This window comes from Staurois parvus, unplaced genomic scaffold, assembly GCF_062004578.1.
Source record: "Staurois parvus isolate SC_StPar_1 unplaced genomic scaffold, SC_StPar_1.0 ptg000086l, whole genome shotgun sequence".
Classification (NCBI taxonomy): domain Eukaryota; kingdom Metazoa; phylum Chordata; class Amphibia; order Anura; family Ranidae; genus Staurois; species Staurois parvus.
The window spans coordinates 12,579,399-12,597,525 of NW_028317882.1; the positions used below are offsets into that span (position 1 = coordinate 12,579,399).

General features: G+C 46.9%; 1 long non-coding RNA gene across 1 annotated transcript in view; it reads left to right on the forward strand.

The window, feature by feature from the left end:
- LOC149468539 (uncharacterized) overlaps nucleotides 1-11,405 on the forward strand; it is a 37,387-nt gene extending 25,982 nt beyond the window's left edge. The window contains exons 2-3 of the long non-coding RNA XR_016311702.1: nucleotides 10,602-10,729; nucleotides 11,073-11,405. This is a non-coding gene — a long non-coding RNA (uncharacterized LOC149468539). The remainder of the gene's footprint in view (nucleotides 1-10,601; nucleotides 10,730-11,072) is intronic.
- The last annotated feature ends 6,722 nt before the right edge of the window (nucleotides 11,406-18,127 follow it).

An 18,127-nucleotide genomic window follows, 5' to 3' on the forward strand; every position in this document is an offset into this window, starting at 1 on the left:
CTGGAAGAAGGCATCCGGCTATCCTGTGCCATTAGACTCCATTCACTAAAACAGATCGCATGAGGTATTAAGGTGATCTGACACATTTTTCCCAAATATCGCATGCGATGCTGACAATTCACTATCCCTTTATGCAGTGTTTAACTCAAAAAGCAAAAAATTAGGTAAATACCTCATAAAACGGTATTAATATTAATACAATAAAGGAAATAAATAAATGTATTAAATCGGTAGTGGTCCAGGCATGTGATAGTTAAAGCAGTTCTTCAGTCATCTTTTGAAAAATTACAAGTCAGCAGCTACAAAAACTGTAGCTGCTGACTTTTAATAATAGGCCACTCACCTGTCCCAGTATCCAGCACTGACCTCACCCAGAAGGTTTCTTCACTGGACTTCGGTCCCCGGCATAAAAGCTGTGGGCAGCCAGCTGTGACAGCTTGTGCTTCACAGCTGGCTGCTCACTGCGCATGTTTGAGCCAAGCTGCACTGAATGGTCCCACAGCTTTCTGGGAGCTGTGACATGTCCCAGAAGGCTGCAGGGGGAAGGAGAAGTGGCCAAACTTCCGCTTGGAACGCCGTAACAATCCGACTGTCAGAACCAGGTACCCCCCTGAAAAAAAAATAAAGTGTAAAATGTAAGAGAGGAGGGGGGAGGAGGAGAAAGAGCAGAACTGCGTGCGCAACACACAGTGAAGGACGCGGACTCCATTTTGTTAAGAGTATCCATTTCTCCCTTATTCTTCCTGTCAGGAATGAACTCAGCACTGGTGGTGGGACTCACCTGCTGTGTGGGCTGCAGTGCCAGGGCTGACCAGCGGGTGCTCTCAGCAGCCAGAAGCTCACTCCTGTAGTCAGCCAACACCTGGGCTGATTGCAGGAGGTGTATTTTAGGAATGACCAGGCCTGTGATCAGGGCCTTGGTGTATGTTTCCCATGAGCCCCTGTACCTGGTATCCTGTGTTCCTGCCTCGTTGCTGACCCTGCTTTGATCCTGACCTCTGCTGACCGTCTCCTGTTGAACCCCTGGCTTGCCTGACCATCCTTCTCCCTGATCCTCGGTACCGCGCTGCCCGCTACCTGCTGAACCTGGCTTGTGACCCCGACCATTCTCTGCTTGCTCCTCCTGTACCACGCTGCCCGCACGATACCGACCCGGCTTGTCTGACTACGCTTACTTCACCCAACGATCCATCCATCCATCGATCCCGCACGGATCACCTCTAGCAAGTCTGCCTGCCTCTTCCCATCAGACTCCGTTCCTGCACTCCCCTGCCAGTACTCTCTACCACAGCCGGACGCACTCAGGGGTCGCGACCTGGTTCCAGTCTGCACCAAGTCCATCCCCACCATCAGGGGCCCTAGTGAATAGCAGGCTGGGACTTAGACCCCGTGCCCTGAGGAAATCCGTGCTGTGGGCTCGGCCTGCCTGACCGCTCCACCTCTCCAGCCCTGACTGCACTGGTACCTATTAGTTTAGGTTTATTGCACCTGGTTGTACATATTTATGTTTGTGTTGTCTTTAATAAATTATATTGTGTTACACGCTATACCTGAAGTCTGTGTTTCCCTGTGTCAGTCCACACACCTCTGGTCATACTTGGAGCCCTGACATTACACCAAGGCCATTCCTGACCAGAAGTGGCTGCACAGGGAAGCCATCTTGGCTTGTTGTGAAGGATGCATCTTGATGAGGTTGTGTATTTGTCTCTGCTGGTCTTTGATGACAGAGATTATGCTTATCAGACTCTAAAGGAGTATACCCGGGATCAACTGCTAGAATGTATACGGATCGCTCATGTTCTAGTAGATCAGGGCACAGAATTCTCTGAGGTGCAACCTTTGATTCAGGTTTGTGCAGAGTTGGCTTCATCTGGTACCCCTGAAAGCAGGGATGACTTTTTGCCGCCATTTAGTGCAGACCAGGTAGAGTCCCTGGTATGGTTATTAGAGGATGATGTGGAGTGCTTCTTGGAGCATTATTCTGCATGTTCACAACAGGTACTAAGGGATTGTATAAACGCAGTGCAGTCTTTGACCAGACAGGCTTTGTGTAAGCGGAGCTTTGTTCAGCCAGTACTGCAGATATGGTCAGAGTTGTTACACCCAACCTCAGTCAGCTTGCAACAAACCAGTCCTTCTTATCATTTCTTTGCTCAAAGCTCTCTTCCTGCATTCCCGACAGCACCCCCAGTGACAGCCCAGTATACCCTACTACCTACCACTTGTCAGTACCCTGCTCCCACTCGCTGCACCTATCCTGCCTTTAACCCTGTAAAGAAGTCCTCTGTAGCAACTGCTCCTTCCTTTGTTCCATCCCCCAGCTCTTCTCTGCCTACAGCTGCTCTATCTGTTTACAAACCTGCACTTACTTACAGTGCTCCAGTAACTAAAACCAGGAAAAGGCGAAAATTCTTTCCAACCAGTACCATCCTGCCAGTATCCAAACCGGTCAGTCTGCTGTCTGAGAACCCACCTTCCATGGTTCAGCCTGATACCCTGATGCCTGATGACCCAGTGTGCGCTACCCAGCCAGATGGTTCTGCCCGGTCAGATGGTTCTGCCCGGTCAGATGGTTCTACCCAGCCTGATGGTTCTACCCAGCCTGATGTTCCTACCCGGCCTGATGATCCTATCATGCCAGATGACTCGGTGCCGGCTGTCGAGCCAGATGACCTGATGCCAGATGACTTGGTGCCCGCTATCCTGCCAGATGACCTGGTGCCCGCTGTCGTGCCGGACGATCCGATACCTGATGACCTGTTGCCCGCTGTCCTGCCAGATGACCTGGTGCCCACTGTCAAGCCAGATGACCTGATGCCTGATGACCCGATGCCTGCTGTCGAGCCAGATGACCTGATGCCTGATGACCTGATGCCTACTGTCAAGCCAGATGACCTGATGCCTGATGATCCGATGCCCGCTGTTGAGCCAGATGACCTGATGCCAGATGATCTGGCGTCCGCTGTCGTGCCAGATGACCTGGTGCCCGCTGTCGAGCTTGGTGACCTGGTGCCCGCTGTCCTGCCAGATGACCTGTTGCCCGCTGTCCTGCCAGATGACCTGTTGCCCGCTGTCTTGCCAGATGACCTGTTGCCCGCTGTCCTGCCAGACGATCCGATGCCTGATAACCCAGTGTCTGCTGTCGTGCCAGTTGACTCGGTGCCTGCTGTCAAGCCAGATGACCTGATGCCTGATGACCCGATGCCTGCTATCGAGCCAGATGACCTGATGCCTGATGATCCGATGCCCGCTGTCGAGCCAGATGACCTGGTGCCCGCTGTCCTGCCAGATGACCTGGTGCCCGCTGTCCTGCCAGATGACCTGGTGTCCGCTGTCTTGCCAGATGACTCGGTGCCCGCTGTCTTGCCAGATGACTCGGTGCCCGCTGTCGTGCCAGATGACTCGGTGCCCGCTGTCGAGCTTGGTGACCCGGTGCCCGCTGTCGTGCCAGATGACTCGGTGCCCGCTGTCGTGCCAGATGACTCAGTGCCCGCTATTGAGCTTGGTGAACCGGTGCCCGCGGTTCTGCCAGATGACTCGGTGCCCACTGTCGTGCCAGATGACTCGGTGCCCGCTGTTCTGCCAGATGACTCGGAGCCCGCTGTCGTGCCAGATGACTCGGTGCCCGCTGTTGAGCTTGGTGACCCGGTGCCCTCGGTTCTGCCAGATGACTCGAAGCTCGCTGTCGTGCCAGATGACTCGGTGCCCGCTGTCTTGCCAGATGACTCGGTGCCCGTTGTCGTGCCAGATGACTCGGTGCCCGCTGTCGAGCTTGGTGACCCGGTGCCCGCTGTCGTGCCAAATGACTCGGTGCCCGCTGTCGTGCCAGATGACTCGGTGCCCACTGTCGTGCCAGATGACTCGGTGCCTGCTGTCGTGTTAGATGACTCAGAGCCCGCTGTTGTGCCAGATGACTCGGTGCCCGCTATTGAGCTTGGTGACCCGGTGCCCGCGGTTCTGCCAGATGACTCGGTGCCCACTGTCGTGCCAGATGACTCGGTGCCCGCTGTTCTGCCAGATGACTCGGAGCCTGCTGTCGTGCCAGATGACTCGGTGCCCGCTGTTGAGCTTGGTGACCCAGTGCCCTCGGTTCTGCCAGATGACTCGGAGCTCGCTGTCGTGCCAGATGACTCGGTGCCCGCTGTCTTGCCAGATAACTTGGAGCCCGCTGTCTTGCCAGATGGCTCGGAGCCCGCTGTCTTGCCAGATGACTCGGTGCCGGCTGTCGAGCTTGGTGACTCAGTGCCCGCGGTTCTGCCAAATGACTCGGTGCCCGCTGTCGTGCCAGATGACTCGGTGCCTGCTGTCGTGCCAGATGACTCGGTGCCCCCGGTTCTGCCAGATGACTTGGAGCCCGCTGTCATGCCAGATGACTCGGTGCCTGCTGTCGAGCTTGGTGACCCGGTGCCCGCGGTTCTGCCAGATGACTCGGAGCTCACTGTCGTGCCAGATGACTCGGAGCCCGCTGTCTTGCCAGATGGCTCGGTGCCCGCTGTCGTGCCAGATGATTCGGTGCCCGCTGTCGTGCCAGATGACTCGGTGCCCGCTGACGTGCCCCCGCCCGCTGCCCAGCCTGACGTGCCCCCGCCCGCTGCCCAGCCTGACGTGCCCCCGCCCGCTGCCCAGCCTGATGTGCCCCTGCCCGCTGCCCAGCCTGATGTGCGTCCGCCCGCTGCCCAGCTAAACTGGCCAATAACTGATTCCCAGCCTGCTCCTGGAAATCCTGTGTCCAGCGACCTGCCTTCCTGGGTTCCCCTACATAAAGAGAAGTCTGCCAGCTGAAAACCCAGCCAGCCGGTTGACTCCGGCAGTAAGATATCCAGCCAGTTACCTGACCCGGGCGGTGGAACATTTTGCCCACTAAGGACTGTTTGGAGCGTCCTGAGGCTGCTCCTTGAGGAGGGGTACTGTCAGGAATGGACTCAGCACTGGTGGTGGGACTCACCTGCCGTGTGGGCTGCAGTACCAGGGCTGACCAGTGGGTGCTCTCAGCAGCCAGAAGCTCACTCCTGTAGTCAGCCAACACCTGGGCTGTTTGCAGGAGGTGTATTTTAGGAATGACCAGGCCTGTGATCAGGGCCTTGGTGTATGTTTCCCATGAGCCCCTGTACCTGGTATCCTGTGTTCCTGCCTCGTTGCTGACCCTGTTTTGATCCTGATCTCTGCTGACCGTCTCCTGTTGAACCCCTGGCTTGCCTGACCATCCTTCTGCCTGATCCTCGGTACCGCGCTGCCCGCTACCTGCTGAACCTGGCTTGTGACCCCGACCATTCTCTGCTTGCTCCTCCTGTACCACGCTGCCCGCACGATACCGACCCGGCCTGTCTGACTACGCTTACTTCACCCGACGATCCATCCATCCATCGATCCCACACGGATCACCTCTAGCAAGTCTGCCTGCCTCTTCCCATCAGACTCCGTTCCTGCACTCCCCTGCCAGTACTCTCTACCACAGCCGGACGCACTCAGGGGTCGCGACCTGGTTCCAGTCTGCACCAAGTCCATCCCCACCATCAGGGGCCCTGGTGAATAGCAGGCTGGGACTTAGACCCCGTGCCCTGAGGAAATCCGTGCTGTGGGCTCGGCCTGCCTGACCGCTCCACCTCTCCAGCCCTGACTGCACTGGTACCTATTAGTTTAGGTTTATTGCACCTGGTTGTACATATTTATGTTTGTGTTGTCTTTAATAAATTATATTGTGTTACACGCTATACCTGAAGTCTGTGTTTCCCTGTGTCGGTCCACACACCTCTGGTCATACCTGGAGCCCTGACACTTCCCTCCCCCTCCCCCTCCCTCTCTGAGAGGAGACGTGTGTGTCTGTGTGTGTGTCACTGGCAGGCCAAGGCATCCCTGAGCTAGGTGCCTGGCTGTCTGGGAGAACCTGTGCCATTTCACACCTCGGAATAGATAAGGCAAGCTCTCTCAGGAGTTGAAAGAGATTCTGACCTAATGAGTCTAACTCAGTGTAGGTAACAGAATCAGATAACACTTCTCAAAATCCATTTTTTCCCTATGTCTTATATCTTGGAATATGAGAGACTTACATAAAAATCAGACATACCGTCAGATTGGCTAGGAGGAGCCGAACAGTTTGATGTGTCACTCGACTTGTCTCGCATAGACAGGAAAGCAGAAATATAGATCTTGTGAACCGTTTAGCATACACTTTCATAATTCATATCTAATCAATCCTCAGAATTGTCTGCATAATAATCTACCCGCGGGTAGGATGTCACTTGTGCATAAGAAAAGTTATGAGCCCAAATATGAACTACACAAGATTTTGACTCTAGTTTAGGTCGACACCCAGACCTCCCGGCCTACACAAGGTATTGGTCCTTGGCGTCAGAGACACCCCCTGCTGGGGACTAGAAAATAGGCAGGCCTAAGATTAGTTAAGTTGAAGAAGTCTCCCATTTGATAACATCAATACCACCTGGGGAGACACATGCCCTCTTGCTCTGAAACTTGGATCTGCTAACCCAGGACTTTGGCAAGTACCTTAACCCTTTCACCTCTCTCTGATATCTCTTTGCTGTGCTGTGGTTCTTTGTATATGTGTATATATATCTATATATCTTAGTTACATCTGTTTCTGTAAATATTTGTATTGCACCCGTTTGACCTCTTAGTAATCTTTCTTTCTGAAAGTGTTGAACTGTTTCTATAGCTCTGTATTGCAATTTACCAATCCCTGCCTCTAAAGAGAATGCTACTGTTTGTTTAACCCTCTGTATAAGAGGCCTGTGTTATGACCGTTTTATACAGACGATTATCTCAATCATTATAGTGTTTTAGCTGAGATCGCCGAGATTCCTCTTTCTCTGACAAAAAGGAGGTGGTGGCAGTGTGAAGGGTAATTGCGTAATTAACCTGACCCAGTAACAATCGCTCAGGCTGCCGGTACATCGATCTGTGATCCATTAGCTGGAAAATCGTTGTGCAGGGTGCAGCTGGGTGTGGCATTGTTACGCACGTCACATCGCAGTTTTAGATTGGCTAGTCCTTCGGTCACGAGTTTGGGTGAGAAGGTCTGGGGTCTGATGCCGCGATCGTGACATATTGGACGTCGCGATCGTCGCATGTTGGTGGCAGCGATCTTGCGATCGTGACATTTCCCTTTTGGGTGAAGTTCTGCATTAGGGAATCTGCTTTATTTTAACTCGCTGTTAATGAGCCAACAGCCGCCAGCATCCTTAACAACATGTAATTGTCATGGTTGTTAAGGAGCAGGGAATTACTGCATCCCTAACAACCACAGGGCCAGGGTTTTGGGGAAGAGGCCCTTGTCCTGATCAACAGCAAGGGCCACTCGCCCTTGTTAAGGGTATGTGACCCGGTATGGTTCGGGGGGGCATTCACTCATCCCCCCCTTTCCTGCCCTGCCAGGCTGCATACTTGGTAGGGATTTTGGGGAGGTCCCGACACCATTTGTTTTAAATTTTGGTATGGAATTCCACTCAAAGTCAATACCAGACACAGTGGACCTGGATTGGGGGGACCCTTATGCTCTTTTCTTAAAAAAAAAAAAATCCCGCTGACAGCAGATGAGTCATAGTTGTTAAGGACAAGATGCCTGCCCTCTCCTTAACAACTAGCTGTTTACTGGTTGTTAAGGATGTTGGCTACCTTACTGCTAGCTTTCACTACTAAAATACTGCATCACTTCATAAAATAGCTGATGTGGTGTTTTAGTAGCGTTTTTTTAGTGAGTTGCAACCAAAATTTTTGAAAAATGTCAAGAGGTTTTTTACCACAGACCTTAAAGTGGTAGATACCGCTTTGTGAATGGAGCCCATTGTGAGTACTGACCAGAGCTCAAGGCCCTAGTGACTGAGTGGGAAAATATTAAGTGCAAATACCACAGCTCTACTAATGTTATAGTGAAACAATATATATATAAAAACAATTTTTGCCAAATATACACTGCTCAAAAAAATTAAAGGAACACTTTTTAATCACAGTATAGCATCAAGTCAGTTAACCCCTTCATGCCTAAGGGTAAAACAAATCTAAATGCCTAAGCACAATTCTGCAACGTTGACATGTGATAGTAAAACCGTACATATCACCACAACTACTTTGTACATCCAGGTGGATTATACCTTGATTTTTTTCAGGACAAATTGGGCTTTCATTTGGTGGTAAATGGTAATGGATATCTCCTGATTTTTTTTTTATTATCAAAGGAAAACTGGCCCAAAATAGTAAAAACAATATTTTTTTTTTTATTTAGCTGTGTGTTTCTTGTTACGACTAAAACCTACCACCAAAGAACAACCCAAAATAAATTCTCCAGCTGTTGACGATCGCAGTGATACCATATACGTGTTTGTACCCGTAGTACAGCCCAGAAACAATAGTGCGCATTTTGTTTTTGTCTTTTTTTTTTTTACCTAAAACACACTGATATTAACACTAACTGACACTGATACCAATTTTTTTTATAAATCCTGACCTTGACCTTTGACCCTGACCTTGACCTAAACACTAACCCTGGCACTGAACTAGATCAAACCTTGATCTAGGTATTTTTCTTTATTTTTTCTTTGATTTTTTAATATTTATTCATCTTTTTTTTTACAAACTTTTTTTTCTCTCTATGCCAAGAGTTAGAGAGATTCAATGTATCTCTCTTCTCCATTCATAGAGAGAGAGAAAAACAAGGGGGCCAGGCTGCACAGTGACTGATCACTGTGATAGCCAATAAGAGGCTATCACAACGATCATGTGACCCGGGACCGGGAGTCCCAGGTCTCGATTGTTAGAACGGGACCCGGTGCTCTCAGTGATACCGTGGTCTCAGTGCTGGGAGCGCGCCGAGCAGCGCGCTCCCAGCACAAAGACAGGTACGCAAATATGCGGCCCCACAGAAAAAAGCCCAGTTCCAAGAGGGCGCATATTTGTGTGACATCGGCGGGAAGGGGTTAAACTCCTGGGATATTGATCTGCTGAGTTAAGTAGCAGACGGGGTTGTTAATCAGTTTCAGTCACTTTGGTGTTAATGAAATTAACAAGTACACTAGATGGGCAACAATGAGACGACCCCCAAAACAGGAATGGTTTTACAGGTGGAGGCCACTGACATTTTTGTTTCCCTACTCATCTTTACTGACTGTTTTTCACTAGTCTTGCATTTGGCTAGGGTCAGTGTCACTACTGGTAGCATGAGGCGATACCTTGACCCTACAGAGGTTGCACAGGCAGTCAAACTCCTCCAGGATGGCACATCAATACGTGCCATTGCCAGAAGGTTTGATGTGTCTCCCAGCACAGACTCAAGAGCATGGAGGAGATTCTAGGAGACAGGCAGTTACACTAAAAGAGCTGGACAGGGCCGTAGAATGTCCTTAACCCATCAGCAGAACTGGTATTTGCTCCTTTGTGCAAGGAGGAACAGGATAAGCACTGCCAGAGCCCTACAAAATTACCTCTAGCAGGCCACTGGTGTGAATGTCTCTGACCAAACAATCAGAAACAGACTTCATGTACTCACTGCCTGGCACCATAGAGCTCGATTGGCATTTGCCATTGAACACCAGAATTGGCAGGTCTGCCACTGGCGCTCTGTGCATTTCGTAGATAAGTGCAGGTTCACCCTGAGCACATGTGACAGATGTGAAAGGATCTGGAGAAGCTGTGGAGAATGTTATGTTGCCTGTAACATCATGAAGCATGACCGTTTTGGTGGAGGGTCAGTGATGGTCTGGGGAGGCATATCCATGAAGGGACACACAGACCTCTACATTCAAGACCATGGCACTCTGACTGCCATTAGGTATCGGGATGAAATCCTTGGACCCATTGTCAGATCCTACGCTGGTACAGTGGGTCCTGGGTTCCTCCTGGTGCACGACAATGCCCAGCCTCATGTGGCGAGACAATCACACCCTGACTGTCATTAGGCATCGGGATGAAATCTTTGGACTCATTGTCAGACCCAGCGCTGGTGCAGTGGGTCCTGGGTTCCTCCTGGTGCACAACAATTCCTAGCCTCATGCGGCGAGAGTATGCAGGCAGTTCCAATAGAACACCTCTGAAATATCATGTTTCGGTCCATCCGACGCTGCCAGGTTGCACCTCAGACTCTCCAGGATTTCAGTGATGCCCTGGTCCAGATCTGGGAGGAAATACCCCAGGACACCATCCGTCATCTCATTAGGAACATACCACAATGTGGTCAGTCATGCATACAAGCATGTGGGAGCCATACAAACTACTGAGTACCATTTTGAGTTGCCGCAATGAAATTTCAGAAAAGTGGACTAGCCTGATGCATTATTTTTTCACTTTGATTTTTGGGGTATCTTTGAATTCAGTCCTCTGTAGATTGATAATTTTCATTTCCATCAAACGATGGGGCATCCTCACGTTTCTAACACATTACCCAGTCTATATCAGTATAGATATCCAACATGGTATTTTCCCCATTGAGATTTGATGTGGTTTCAAAGTGTTCCTTTAATTTTTTTAGGCTTGCTGCTAATCACTGAAATATGTTCACAAACCTAAGAGAACCAAATAGTATACAAATAATTAATACAATTTGAATCTTTTAATACAGTAAAACACAATGGCCTATTTTTATTCTTTTTGAGCCTTGTTTGCTGGAGGATCCATCTTACTGAAGTAGAAGCAGCTGGTGAAGCAGGCGATATCCTATACCAGTGGATTTGCCCCAAGTGTGAGGAAGGCATACAGTGACCCTCTGAGGTCTAACATGGAGGTGAGCTCATAGGATTACTAGTGGTGGATATCACATGGTGCAGTGTTATTGGATATGTATTCGTATGAGCAGCACATCTTTGAATGGACATTTTTTTCATGACACACAGTTTATTTGATCAGATTTTAGCATTGGAGAGACATTTTTTTGTGTTGATTTTATATTTACACAACAGAGGTTCTCACCATCTTTCACTATATACTATGAAGCTTTTTTGAAGGACTGTTTGTTATCACATGTGCTAATTTTATTTCATATTGCACATAGGGCACTTTGCATTTTTATGCTGTTCTTTTATGCACCGTATATATATTTGTTTATGTGTTATATATCACATTTGCAGTAAGTTTATTCAGCAATACGCCTTCTGGAGTCGCCCAGTCAGAGTCCTGACCTCAACCCGATTGAAATGCTGTGGCATGACCTTAAGAGAGCGATTCACACCAGACATCCCAAGAATATTGCTACACTGAAACAGTTTTGTGAAGAGGAATGGTCCAAAATTACTCCAGATCGTTGTGCAGGTCTGATCTGCAACTACAGGAAACGTTTGGATGAGGTTATTGCTGCCAAAGGAGGGTCAACCAGTTATTAAGTCCAAAGGTTCACATACTTTTTCCTCCCTGCGCTGTGAATGTTTACATGTTATGTGCAATTAAACCATGGCAACATCTAATGTTTGTGTAGTATTATGTTCAGCAGACTGTGTTCTTCTATTGTTGTGACTTAGATAACGTTCAGAGCACATTTTATGCCCAATTCATGCAAAACTCCACATAATCCCAAGGGGTTCACATACTTTTTCTTGCAACTGTAGGTAGCACTATAATACTTTGAAGCATATCAAGCAACTCAGCTACATAATTAGACTCAGCTCATGCTGCTGCCAGTTAAAGCTGAAATGTAATCTTTATTACATGCTTACATTAATCCAGCTTGGCATAACATAAGCATATACAGTATATCTCGTACCCCATGGATAACTGGGGCAGCTGAAAATCATTGCAGTAGTCACAGTAGTCAGCGTTACTACAGTGTTCTTCCTGGTCCTGTGCTGAGCGCCTCCCCCTCTGCACCCTGACCAGAGGGGTTGCTCGCTCAGTTGTTTATGATTTTTTTACATATGCTATTTTGAGTTATTAAAAATGTATGCAGTCTCTGACCATCTCCTGTGCCATGCCCATAGTCTTTGATTAGTCTTCTGTCTGATACTGAATATCCACTCTTTATGTGTAGCTGTCTGATGATGCAGTTTACCACCACTCTACACAATACAATATGTTATCAGTACATACATCCTGTACTTTGGACATTACATAATCTTGACTGTTGAATTCTAAACATTACATTTTCTTGATCTGAGTATTTGTTATTTCAACAGTTGCTAGTTGCTACGTAGACCCTGATTGTTTTAATGAAATGTATGTTAAGGCGAAATTTAAAAAAAAACATATTTAGTACTTCTCTGTATAACCAAGACCAAACACTAAAAGGAAGCGCATGCATTTAGAATGTACACAGAGCTGTGCATGCACAGCTCAGTGTTTATTCTTGGCACACCTCAGCACTGGAATGAACCCCCAAATGAATGCTTGGGAGCTATATAATTCCCTGGCTAGCCAATCAAATGATCATTGATTTGGTTCTCAAAGGAATCTGGAGAGAAGATGTAGACACTGGACCTTGCATTGTTGGAGTGGAGGTATTTTTGGAGTATAGTTCTGCCCTAAAACTAATCCTTGTATTGGTGTTCAGTGGTTATGTGCCTCTCACTCCACTCTTGTGCTGTTGCTTTGCTTTCCTCCTTATGCTGTCATTGTCGGGCTGGAGATCAATATGCCTGACAGTGCTGGCAATATGATTAAGTATGTGTATATCACCTACCCCAAAACCCCTCAAAAAGTCACACTTTCTCCCCAGAAAGTAATACAATATTATAACCTTTTTGAAATTACATAAACAAATTCGAATAAATAAATATAATAATAAAATTCGAAATCAAAAAAAAGTCCAATACAAAGTGTCCAAAAAAATGTCCCAATACAAAAAATAAAAATAGTGTCCGAAAATTGTCCAAATATCCAAATTTTGTTCATCCAGTAGGAAGAAATTCCCTTACATCCCGTAGTACCTCGAAAAAAACAAATTCAAAAATCTAGTGCATTACCTTTTTAAATAATATATTTTCTCCGTGCAAAAAAACAAAACACAAACAACACAAAAATGTGCAAAACTATATATGTGTATCTCTTCCGTGCACATATGAGTAAACTGTGACCACTCTGTGAACACTGCAACACTGTGTATCCACCAACACCAATAGTACTAAAAACTATTACCCTCTGTATCCATATATCAGCATATATCAGCATCCAAATGAGATCTTCTAAGATGCTCCAAAGAAATTATTCCAAGGTCCTCAAAAGACAAGAAGGGTCTCAAGGCTCATAATCAAGGTGTAATTAAAAAGATTTAATAGCAACTTACATTAAAATTTCATTATTCCGGCTTCCAACATGCTTCCTATGTGAGTTCTATCAAGCAACTGCGATATACCATATGTTGACAACCCACAAAATGGCCGCGGCGACACTTCCGGTCTGCGTGCGTGCGTCACTACGTCACGAAACGTGACGAAACGCGTTAAGGGTGTGACGTAGTGACGCACGCACGCAGACCGGAAGTGTCGCCGTGGCCATTTTGTGGGTTGTCAACATATGGTATATCGCAGTTGCTTGATAGAACTCACATAGGAAGCATGTTGGAAGCCGGAATAATGAAATTTTAATGTAAGTTGCTATTAAATCTTTTTAATTACACCTTGATTATGAGCCTTGAGACCCTTCTTGTCTTTTGAGGACCTTGGAATAATTTCTTTGGAGCATCTTAGAAGATCTCATTTGGATGCTGATATATGCTGATATATGGATACAGAGGGTAATAGTTTTTAGTACTATTGGTGTTGGTGGATACACAGTGTTGCAGTGTTCACAGAGTGGTCACAGTTTACTCATATGTGCACGGAAGAGATACACATATATAGTTTTGCACATTTTTGTGTTGTTTGTGTTTTGTTTTTTTGCACGGAGAAAATATATTATTTAAAAAGGTAATGCACTAGATTTTTGAATTTGTTTTTTTCGAGGTACTACGGGATGTAAGGGAATTTCTTCCTACTGGATGAACAAAATTTGGATATTTGGACAATTTTCGGACACTATTTTTATTTTTTGTATTGGGACATTTTTTTGGACACTTTGTATTGGACTTTTTTTTGATTTCGAATTTTATTATTATATTTATTTATTCGAATTTGTTTATGTAATTTCAAAAAGGTTATAATATAGTGCTGGCAATATGCAACGCTGTTGAAAAGTGGAGAGCATTTTAGCTCTCTGCACCAACTACCACTCTGTATTGTGCCCCAGATCCTGTGGGACAGCATCCAAAATCCTGGTACACTTGCCAACTATAGCACACAGGACTCATGATTGGTGGCAATGTTGCCAGCCTTCCATGGGAGCTTTTTCAGTTCGATGATGGGCTATCTATTAACATGGGAAGCAGCCCAATAGTCAACTGGAGCTCACACATCAAGCTGACAACCGTGCTTGTAAGGTCCCGTTTACATGGGGCATACGCTAGTGCAGGGATGTGTTTACTTGCAAGGGGATGCACATGTGTTTCATGTATCCCCATGGAGGCAGCCCCATTCATGTCAATTGGGATACAATGGCTGCATGGAGACAGACACTGCTCCCAATCTGACATGAGTGAAGGTGTCCCGAATGCACACTGTCTGCCTTTGGAGTCATGCACCCATGTCATGCCTCGTTCACACAGGGCAAGTACATCTGTGCCCCGTGCAGGGCTGTGTTTTGCCAGCACGGGGATGCACAGGTGTTGTGTATGTCCCAGTGTCATCAGTCCCATTGTTATCTGATGGGACACAGTTGCTGTGTCCCAGTATGACATCCATGCAGATGCAAAGCCCTGAACGCACTTTCACAGATGTCATATTGCGTCACAGAGGCTGTGTCCATGCAACCGCTATTAACCATCCATATTCCCATCGCACACAATCCTGGAATGGGCTCTCATACATACTGGGTGCTGCAGCGACCACAAGCTGGATACTGGAGCATACATGACATAACAAGCTGGTCTTCCTGTATCTTACCCCCACACTAGGCACCCTCCTTCCTCCGGGAATAGTCACAATCCACTCAACTTAATCTCAATCCCTTTTTCATGTGCACTCTGGAATGCCCTCTCTGTCTGTAATAAGCTCACCTCTGTCTATGACCTTTTTGTCTCCCACTCCCTTAACCTACCAGCAATTACAGAAACCTGGCTGCAGGCATCAGATTCTGCTTCTCCTGTAGCACTTTCCTATGGAGGCCTGCTCTAGACCCACTCACCGAGACCCAGTGGTCGGAAAGGAGGTGGAGTTGGTTTGCTTCTCTCCCCACTGAGCGCCTTTCAAGTCTTCCCTAACCCTCCCTCTCTACCCTTCTCTTCTTTCGAGACTCACTGCATTCGGCTGTTTTCTCCCATTTCTCTGAGGATTGCAGTGATCTACCGGCCTTCTGGACCGGTGTAGCACTTTCTTGATGACTTCTCTGCTTGGCTACCCTACTTTCTCTCCTTTGAAATACCCACTATCATTCTTGGTGATTTTAACATCCCCATTAATGTGAACAACCGAGCTACATCCCAACTCTTCAACCTAGCCTTATCTTTTTCCTTAACACAATGGATACAGTCCTCCACTCACTCTGATGGGAATACATTAGACCTTGTTTTCTCCCATCTTTGCACTCCCTACAACCTCACAAACACCCCCTTTCCTCTCTGTGATCACAATCTCATCATCTTTACAGTGTCCTCGTCTTCAAACACTTATTCCTCCAAGCAGCAAACAATTACCTGCAGAAACCTTCACAACTCAAACTTTTCTCTTTTCCACAGCTGCAACTGACCGTCTCTATGATAGAATTTCTCCCCTATCCTGCCCTGACCTAGCCACTGCTGTCTACAACAGTTCACTTTCATCCACACTAGACTAACTTGCTCATCTAACTACACGAAGTATCAGGCCCCGACCATTACAACTGTGGCAGACTGACGACACCAGAGATCTTAAGCGGTATAGTCGTGCACTAGAGTGATTGTGGCGTAAAACCAAATCTCAGCAAGCTTTCACCCTATATAAATCTGCTTTCTTAACATACAATTCCTCCCCTCTTTGTTGCCAAACAAGCCTACTTTGTCACTCTTATTAATACCTTGTCATCCAGTCCTCGTCCTCTCTTCTCTACTTTTAACTCTCTACTTTCTCCACCTCCATCCAGTAACTCACTCACTGCTTATGAGATTGCAAATCATTTCAAAAACAAGATTGATGCAATTCGTAGGGGCATCTCCGCTACACAGACATCTATCCCACTTAGCATACCTTATTCTAAACGTCTCTCAACACTTTCCTCTTTTGACCTTGCTACTACTGAAGAGGTCACTAAAGTTTTTTCAGAAGCCCGTCTCACCACGTGCCCCCTGGATCATGTCACCCTCTTCTTCTGTCCTATGCTCCCTCACTCATATCTTCAATCACTCCCTCTCTAATGGTGCCTTCCCCACCCCTCTAAAGCATGCACAGATCACTCCCATACTTAAAAAGCCCTCCCTGGACCCCACCAACCTGAACAACTTAAGATCCATCTCCCTGCTCCTGTTTACCTCTAAACTCTTAGAATGCTTAGTCTACAATTGCCTGAGCCCCTACCTCACTGACAACAGCCTTCATGACCCTTTACAGTCTGGCTTTTGCTCACTCCACTGAAACTGCCCTACTAAAACTCACTAACGATTTACTAACTGCTAAAACCAATGGCCACTACTCCATACTCTTACTACTTGACCTCTCTGCAGCGTTTGATACTGTTGACCATCCCCTCCTCAAATAAAAACTCCACTCTCTTGGCCTCCGAGATTCTGGTCTCTCCTGGTTCTCCGCCTACCTATCGCAGCGCTCCTTCAGCGTTACCTATAACTCTGTCTCCTCCTCTCCACTTCCTCTTTCTGTAGGGGTCCCTCAAGGTTCTGTCCTTGGACCCCTTCTCTTCTCCATCTACACCTCCTCCCTTGGTCACTTGATAAACTCCCATGGCTTTAAGTACCATCTCTATGCTGATGACACATCTATCTATCTTTCTACTTCTCACCTCACCCCTTCAGTCTCCTCTCGCATTACTAACCTATGAAGTGACATATCAGCATGGATGTCACTCCACTTCCTCAAACTAAATCTATTCCCTCCAGCCCGTGCCCCCTCCCCTGACTTCCTAATGATCAGCCTTTGTTTCCTGTGTATTCATCATTATCCATTATCTAATTCCTAGGATTTCATCCATTTTCACTGTGATATCCATAAGGGGACAGCCAAAGGAGAAAACAAATATACAATATGGAACTCTACACCAGATGAATACAGAAGGAAAACCTTACTGCCTCACATTGATCATTTCTGCCTATACAGCCATTGTTTAAGACGCCAAACAATTTTTTTTATTTTAATTCTTTGATTTTAATATGATTGCAATATGTTCACCCTGTCAATGTCAACCTTTTTCATGATCTAAGCAATCAAATAAATACACAATCGCATTCACCATTGTAGTGATATATTACTCTGCATAGGATTTAATTAACCACTTTCCAGGCGGCTCTGCACTAGTCAACTGCCAATTTTTGTCTTCTAGTATTACTAGGTTTATAATCCACACTTATATAAGTGAGTCGGAGATATTACTGAGATACGGTTTTCGTATCAACTTGGATGGCTTTTTTCTTTTTTCATTGTAATCCTGGACTCCCATCTGTCCTTTCAGCCCCAAATCAAATCACTATCCAAATCTTGTAGACTTCACTTCTGCAACATCTCCAAAATATGCCGTTCTTAACCTCTGAAACCACCAAGCAACTTATTCACTCCCTTGTTATCTCTCACCTTGAGTATTGTAACTCCCTCCTCATTGGCCTACCTCATCGCAGGCTACCCCCTCTTCAGTCTATCATGAATGCTGCTGCCAGACTCATCCACCTTACTAACCGTTCCATATCTGCCATCCCTCTCTGCCAGTCCCTCCACTGGCTTCCCATTGCCCAATGAATAAAATTCAAAACATTAACAATAACATATAAAGCCATTTATAACTCTGCCCCAATTACATCACCAATCTTGTCTTCAAATATCACCCAGACTGTCCTCTCCACTCCTCCCACAACCTCCTGCTCTCTAGCCCCCTTGTCTCCTCCTCCCATGTTCATCTCCAGGACTTCTCCAGAGCCTTCCCCATCCTCTGGAACTCTTTACCCCAATCTATCCGTCTATTGCCT